We start from the raw sequence: 8,514 nt of genomic DNA on the forward strand, positions 1-8,514 counted from the left end.
GCGCCGCCGCCGCGGGACCTGCGCTCACCCGGGAGTGACGCCGCGCTGCGCCCCAACCGCCCCTGTCGCCGCTTCCGCCGCTCCACAAAAGCGGTGGCAGCTGACAAGCAGGAGCCTATGGCGGCCGTCGAGGATCAAACCAGCCCCCAAAGCGTAGCGGGATGCGCAGGAACTCACGGGAAGCGCGGAAGGACACGAAGGCTTGCTGGYGGCCGGACCTGATGCGCTCAGCCTCCAACGCCTCACTCGTTTGCCCCGTCGCGGGGAGCAACCTAAAARGAATTCACACGGGGAAAGAGCGTGAAGCGACGGAGGTGGCCTCCACGGGCATAACACCGAGCTTCTCTCAAGCGCGAGTGATACGAAGACGAGAACAACGACGCCCAGCATGCCCCGCGCCCCGCCAGGCGGGCCTCACCCTCAGGGCCCTGCGGCGTGTGCGCGCCGCGGAAGCGCACGGCATGCTGGGAGCTGTAGTCTTAGGAGCTGCATTGGCAGCGACCCGCGGGCGCCCTCTCTGCGGCGCGAGCGCCGTAGCGTGCCCGGGGGTGCGCGCGCCGCCTTGCTGGTAGCGGCGGTTAAGCGGCTCGCGCGGCGCTGGGGGCGCGAGAGCAGCGACCGTTACGGCGCTTCGCGGCCTCGCCTCACTGGGGGCCCCGGTGCGCCAGCGTACCTCTGGGAAGGGACGGCCTTGAGGCGAGCAGGCCGAGGCGGGACGCCAKCGCTTTGTGCAGGGCATCGCTTCATCCCTCAGTTTGGCTTCCCCGGCAGCGCGGGGCTGACGAGATGCTGTGGGCATAGGACTTCTCGGAGGGTGAGGATCCATCTTAGCCACTGCAGTGCCAGCAACCAAGCAATGAAACAACTCAGCCCAATGTGAGCGTTGATTGAACTGCATAATTTTAATCGTAGGACAGACAGGCTGGTAGCCATAGTCACTTCAATGGCCTGGCAACCTCACACATAAACACCTGATTTGCTCCTAGGGACAAAATTGCCCACACTAAATCTTCTTTGCTGGAGATGTCAATAAGTGGAGTTAGAGTGCATGTTGGGTTGATGGCAGTACTAAACTAACAGGGCATTATACACAAGCAGACTCCTTCATAGTGAGTGCAGACTGTATTAAAGTTATGCCAAAACCAAATTGCATCAGTGCAACCATCAAGCAGGAATGAGGTTACACAATCCACTTTGATACCAGTATCAATGGATAGTAAATGACCTTGCTAATCCCCGATGGGGAATTATCAAAATAAGAATGTTGCCACTTGTCCCCTGTGGAAGCATTTATCAAGGATTCCTACGTTATTTTTTCCTAACTTTTAAGCCAGTGCTACTGCCAACCAAAACTCAATGAAGTGCTTGATTCCTCAGACTGCTCATCCCCCAAAACTGTGATTATCAAAGCCGAATTAATGTGGAGAACTTGTATGGTTCAAGTGAAGCATGTGTTTACAACACTTAGCAAAATGAAGTTTGTAGAGGAAATAACTGTATCAGCTCCAGAGAAGGCTAAATTTTTTGCTATTATAAATTGGAATAATTTATTTAAAATCAGTGGATCTGTGAACATTTATGTCTGGTAAGGATATGTTCTGAACTCTTGCTGACTTGCTTGTGTTCTCAGGAAACACTGGAAAAGGACTAAGCTTGCATTCAGGCTGTGTCAGGAAGAGATCCTGTTATGTGTCATAAACAAACAGGTTGGTACTTTGCTGGGATAATTCCCAGGAGAAATCAGCAGGAAACAGTATTGATTATTCACTACTCAGTAGTCTTCCATCTGAGTCAGGGTTCATACTATACCTTAACAAAAATTAGAAAAAATGTCTGTTGTCTAAACAGCTTCTGATCATTAAATAACCCCCAGTACATTTCATAAGAGAATGGGTGTAACCATTCAGAGAAACTGTAAATACTTATCAGTGAAACTGTCAAGGAAAATCATATGATGTGGAAGAAAAGGGTTTACATCTTTCCTTAATGATGGAAATATGAAGATGACAGTAATGAACTTCAGCAAACACCTATGTCTTTGAATTTATTTGTCAGTATAATGCCCCTGAGAACAGGAATGTGTGTTTTGTTTCTGTTTTCTATTTATGCTCTTGTTTGGCCATATAATATATTAATTTTGTATTTGAAGCTTTCTAGTACTATTTTTCAAATTTGCATTTAAAATTATGAATGTAGAAATCATATATTTCATGTCTGTGAAGAGTTTAGCCAATTGAATTTTGATAATTGATCTTCAGCACTGAAACATATTTCTTGATCCTGAACCTACATATACAAATTAATTATATCTTCTGAGGATCATGTTATTATCTTTTACATTAGTCTTATGTTTTAGAAAATACACTATGTACAATAGCTAATTTTTACAGTGTTGACATTCCTTTTTTTCTTTGTAAATGCTCACAGTAGTTTTCAAATAGCTGTATCTGAGTCAGTTTGGCAGTGACACAAATATTGACAGAATGGTAACTCTGTACAAATACATCTGTGCTTTGTTACCAGTCATTGATTTCATAAGTAATAASAGATAAAATAAACTGATAATTTTTTCTTCAGCTGGGATGCTCAGGAGATATATGGTGGGAGGACATGTYTGAGAAAGCATACAGGTTGTGGGTGTTGACAAGTGTTGTCTCCTAGCCTCTGCTTCGTGGTGACAATATCTTTTGCTATAGTGAACCCCAATTGTATAACGGTCTCTAAGAATATGGAAAGTTATACCATGAGGGGACCTATTTCTATCTCTAGGGATGGAAAAATAGTAGTGTGTAGTGGTTTTTATTCACCCATCCTATGCCCTGGATCTAGGATGAGCACAGCTGGGTTAAGAACTGAACACCTGCCTTAACAGCTATTGTGTACCCAAGTAGACAGAATTAGTGTATTTCTAAGAAGTTATTTTGATCCATATAAAGGATTGATAAAGACAAATCTAGTTTCTCCTGCAGACAGACAGGAATCCAAATTACAAACAAGAAGACATCAGTCAGTTCAGAAGAGCCTCCTCTTTTGTCTTTTGGAGAACATCAGATTTCTGTGCTGCTTGAATTGGCAGATGGGTAGATAGCAAAGACAAGTGGGCCCTCACCTTGCTTAGTCACCTTGTTAGGCTGCTGGAGAAGAGGAGACAATTGTGATTTGTTCTGAAGCATGCGCCCAAGACTTCTAATGGAGAGGGTAGCTCCCTCCTGCAGTAACAGTCACTGCTGCGACGTCCTCTCTAGCAGAGGCTCGGAAAAGGCAGCTGGCCTACTTTTCTCCACTAAGTAAGCCAGGCACCATTTTAATTTTCTTTTTTCCTCATATTTCAGGAAAAATAAAAGTCCATTTTACAGACTTAGTGCAGTCAAAATTGTCAGGAAAGTCTCATCCCATAATATAAAAATATTACTTTTCTATTATCCTTATAATAGTCTGTGGTTTTCCCTTCAGGAAATTTGTTACATTGTTAATACAGTTTCCTCTCTGTCCTCCTCTCCCCTTTACTATTCCTGTTAGATGTACATATTTTTTTCCTGTTGTGTCAAAATAAGGTGATGGTGAATGATGGGTCCTTTCTGAAATGAGAACACTTTTGCAATCTGGTAACCTTTGGCACAGAATACATACACTAGTGAATGGTCCAGCACTTAAGAGTGATTCACTACGAAGCATTATAGAAAATAGGTTTACCAGTTGAAAAATTTCAAGGCAAGTTCTCTTTCGTCAGTGTGGTCTATGTACAGTACTCTCATTTTTTTTCTATTATGTGGTTAAGAAGAGAGGAGATAATGAGAACTTCTTAAGGGATCCTGTAATGCACCAGAACGTGTACTAGTTCTAATGGTTTTAAGAGAGAGAATGAAAACACTGGCAGGAGATCAGCTAAAAGGAACTATTTTCAGATATATTGTGTGCTAGGCTATATCCTACCCTCAATTTGTGCACCTAACCCCCATTAACCTTTATGGAAGTTGTGTGCATTCATCAAAGGGAGAATATGTCTGAATATTTGTTAAGATTCTAAAAGAGTTGCTTTTGTATGTATTGCGTTATTACCCAAAAAGCTGATAGGATAAATAGGGTGTAATATAATAATAAATATAAAGTGTTCACTTTTTCAGAGTTTTTTTTTTAACTTTAGGAATTCAAATAGTTTTCTGCATGTAAGCAAAAGAAGTATCTTATAATCTTAAAGTATATTTTAGACTAGAATAAACGTGAATAAAAGCACACTAAAATATGGAGATTTACTAAAAATTAATGCTATTTTTCATCCAGTAATGTCAAACTATCTTACTGTGGAAATGTTAAATTACTGTTATGAAGTTCATAATTATTTATAAATGAAATAAGAGAGTTAAAAAGACCAAGTAACAAGACCCCAGGGACTAGAATTCAGGATTCCTGGCTTCCAGTCTTCTATTCTTTTGGGGTTGAAAAAAGGTGATTTCTAGTTAACTTCTCATCATTTCACATAGTTTTGGGAATTAGTCGAGTCACTGACTCACAGCATCATTAAGTTCTGTTCAAGACAGACTGGTATAGAGTCATTTTACTGCTAACAACAATATACATAAAGATAGAATTTGGTCCTTTTTTGAGTCTTTAAGAAGAAACTTGCTAACGTGATGGAAGAAGGTCAGAAAAAATACATGGAATTAAACCATAGCACAAATATGTAAACAGCAGTTTTCAATATAAAATATTATTTGGAATGTCTTCTACTTTTTACCTTACACAAATCTGTACTTTTAATATAAGTTGCAAGGCAGTAGATAGTTGAAAAAATATCTATTAATAGCAGAACCCAAGCTCCTAGGTCTTACTTATAAAACATCTGAGCAGAAAGGAGATGGTGTAGTAAATCTCCCATAACAATTATGGCAACCATCTGATTTTCAATAACCAGCTTGTTGGAATATATCACAGTGGCAGATCAAACACGGTGAGAAGGGACAAAATATCAGGGATGTATTCCATGTTCCAGACAAATGTATAGAGCCTTGGCCCAAACTGAAGGCACCCCTTAATATTCTCTGGCTGAACATTCTTAATATTCTCTGACTGTTTACTGCAGTTTGATAGGATTTAATCTTTCTTCTTCACAGAGACAGGCATACTAACAGTGGCCTTCAGGCCTTATATCATTTAGAATGTCTGTAAGGGAGTTTCCTGCAGCTCTTGCAAGTTTTGTTATGCAATAAAACTTATATTTTGAAAATCTGATTGGCTGTCAATGAAGAATGTTGCAGGTAAAATATGTCTGAATTTGATTCTTATTTTTTGTTGCATTTCAAAAATGTTAATGTCACTGACAAGCTGCAAAATCAGTGTGCATTGCTATGAAAAAAATCATAGAAAAAAGTTGTACATTCAAAACAGCTATAATGTATCATTCTGGAGGAAAAATCTTTCACACTACAGATGGGAAACATGGTTTGGATAGCTAATCCATCTGCTTGCTAGTTCAGGGCTAGCATTAGTTTAGTTTTGTATATTTCAAGCAAACAGGGTTTCCTTTGTTTCATTTATAGACTGTTTCCTAGACAAACACATTATATGGTCTTTGCCTCTTTTTAAAAAAAATCAGTATAAATGTTACCTTTCTACTTTGCTTGAACAAAAATTGGCCACACTAATATCCTGTCATTTAATTTATTCTGTTTGACAAGTGTTTTGTGTTACCTTTTCTTGTGAAATACTGTGGTCTGTGCAAGTTGTTTATTGTTAAAAAACTTTTTGAACAAAAGCCATCTGGTTATATTTGAATGGTACATCATTCAATGCCCTTGATTACATTAAAGCATCTGTATTAGGACAGAAAAGATGGAAACAGAATGTTGTAAAAGGCCTCTCTAAGGCTTTGGAATGGAATGTATATATGTGAGCTTGTATAGTTAGATAAGTTTACATCAATCCCATGACACGTGGTTTTAAGACTTAAGCAAACCATAAGACAATGAAAAGCGCACATCATATAATGTTAGAAATTTAAACGAATACTGCTTTTAGTTTTTTAAAGGCTGGGAGAAGTATGCAATTTCCTGCAAATAAGGTGTATTTTGCTGCTATGTATGTGTAAAAGGGGGTACTCTACCGCTGGCAAATTTTTATCCAATAAATGCTTTTAACCATAGGCGTCRTCTCCACAGGTTTCGATGGCTCTCAGTGTTCAATTTCCTGTGGAATCAAATCAGTCCTTTTTGTCAGGACAAGTGTTGTAAGACACAAGCCTGTTTGTCTCAGAGAAAGCAGTTTGTATTTTTGTTTTGTTAGAATTATTAGTGGAATCTCCTCTATTTACAGATTTTTAACAGAAGGCTAGACAGACATTATGAGTTAAAGTATGTTGGAATCTGCTAAAGCAAGTGGGACTAGATGATCTCTGGATGTCATTTCCAAGTCTGTATTCCCAGGGTGCTGTGAGTTTAGGAGGAAAAAAACCCTAATGTTGTAGTTCTTCTCATGCAGCACCTTCTCATGAAACAGCAATTTGGGATCTTGTGCAGCTTTAGTATTTTACAATTAAAACTCTGCTTCTCCACAAAAAATAAACTTTTTTTTCAAAATTCTACTCTTCAGCTACATTATACTTGCAGAAAAATATTATTATAAAATTTAAATTTCATTTAATTTTAATAAAATAATAAAACTAGTGCTACTAGGTGAATTAGTGCATATATACAGACTGTATATCCTATATAATTCACTTAAAACTGTATAGAATATCTTATTGCAGAGACCATACAAGAAAATACTATATATTGTATGTGTAAAATTATCCAAATCTGATAAGCAAAACTGAAAAATTCAGCTCCTTTATGTGTATTCTTTTGAGGATAGGACAAATTATTATGAAAGACAAGGAACCCRATTATGCAACCCTATGTCTTTTCTTTAACTTCCTGCTTCTGCCTGATGCAGAAGGTTGAGACTCACTCTCAGGATGACAAGTCTACAGGAATTGGTAGAATCGGTCCTGAGCTCTCATGCTGTCTGTAGATGAGCTCTCATACCATCTATAGATCTCATCATCTTTCCTCTTTGCAGCAGTTCTCTTACAGCTCTACCAGTTGCACCTTTGGCTAAAGTTTCAACTGATACTTCTGGAACAGAGAAAAATATTATGTCTTCCCAGATTCTCTTCAAAATGTGGAGGAAGATGCCGCTAGCTCTGTATCTTGCTATTCTTGTTTTACAATATTTACAGGACCAGAACCCTTCAAGATCCTGAGGAGGTGAAACATGCTAAAGAGGGAGACTGGGAATTTCATGAGTTGATCTATGCTTTCTTGGTAGGTCTTCATGTATTTCAGGAAGAGCAATGAGACGGGAGAGATCTTGAACTTATGCTATCCCTAAGCATAGATCCAAGTGCACAGTGAGCCAGACAGGCCCATGCCCATGCAGCCACATCCTCCACCTCAGAGCCCTGCCTTATTACACTGTGACATAAAATCCTTACTATGAGCAAAATCATGACTTCTCCCTACTGTTAATACGTATATACAACCTGGAGCTAAGTTTCAGAATAYTGAATCTCAGAGAAATCACTATTTTGGTTTAAGGGGAGGCCTGAAATAACAGTTATAAATATATATTCTGTGCTGAAATAAATTGGTTAAACAGCCATTTGTTTTCTCAAAAGGCTACCAAATATTACAAATAAATATTGGATAAATAATTTAATGAAAATTTAGTAATTTACTTTATACATCTGTAATGAGGAATTTGACTCCTTGTTATTCATTGACACTTTTACTTTTTCACAGTAAGTTTTTAATAAATTGGAGTTAAAAGTAATGTAAGTACAGATAAAGATCTATATCACAATTCAAAGAAATTAAGCAAAAAAATCCTGACTTATACCCATTATAACATACTGTTATATATTCTTTTCATTTTTTACATATCTGCTTTGATTTTAGTATTTTAAAATATTTATGTTACTGTGTCATATATTGCATATAATTGTAGTTTATTGAGTTTCAATTGTTTTTGTTGCAAACCTAATACATTTGCAGAAATGGAAGGATGTTTTTACAGAAATCTCTACTAGTCAGAAAAAATGCATGTCTTAGTGCAATGTCTGTCCCTTGGATGCAATCTAAGAATTCAGCAGGATAAGGATTGTCAGGCTTTTAAAAAGAGACAGTATTTATACACTTATTTCAATGCTTTTCATGTGCTGCTTGAGTGCGTGGTAGAGATAAGGAGCCTTCTTCTGGTAAAAAGCAAATTAACAACTGTCCTGGGTTCAGGTGCCTAAGGAGGAATATGTATGTGTTTATTTCAATTTATAGAATACCTGGGAAAATATATATTTGTAGCTGTGGGAAGTCCATTAATTTTGGGGAAGTAGAATATGTTCAGATAGTCCTCCAAACAAAGTATTTTGAAAAAGATCTATGTGTCTAATATGGAAGTTTTTATTCTGCATTATCTACACAGAGTAGAGTCTAACCTGTCCAGAGACAGGTACTGGCCAACTATTGTGATATATTTGCAACA

At 38.4% G+C, this 8,514-nt stretch overlaps 1 protein-coding gene across 3 annotated transcripts in view; it reads right to left on the reverse strand.

Annotated features, from left to right (window-relative positions):
* The window catches only part of DYNC1I2 (dynein cytoplasmic 1 intermediate chain 2), a 32,090-nt gene extending 31,642 nt beyond the window's left edge, over positions 1-448 (reverse strand). The window contains exon 1 of one of the 3 annotated variants that reach the window (XM_026061381.1): positions 178-448. The gene's annotated coding sequence lies outside the window, so the exon portion shown is untranslated. Of the gene's footprint in view, positions 1-28; positions 158-177 lie in introns of those variants that run through there. The other 2 variants (XM_026061383.1, XM_026061382.1) reach the window with 2 other exon arrangements.
* Positions 449-8,514: the final 8,066 nt, after the last annotated feature.

Source organism: Apteryx rowi, unplaced genomic scaffold, assembly GCF_003343035.1.
Source record: "Apteryx rowi isolate R43461 unplaced genomic scaffold, aptRow1 scaffold_180, whole genome shotgun sequence".
NCBI classification, from domain to species: domain Eukaryota; kingdom Metazoa; phylum Chordata; class Aves; order Apterygiformes; family Apterygidae; genus Apteryx; species Apteryx rowi.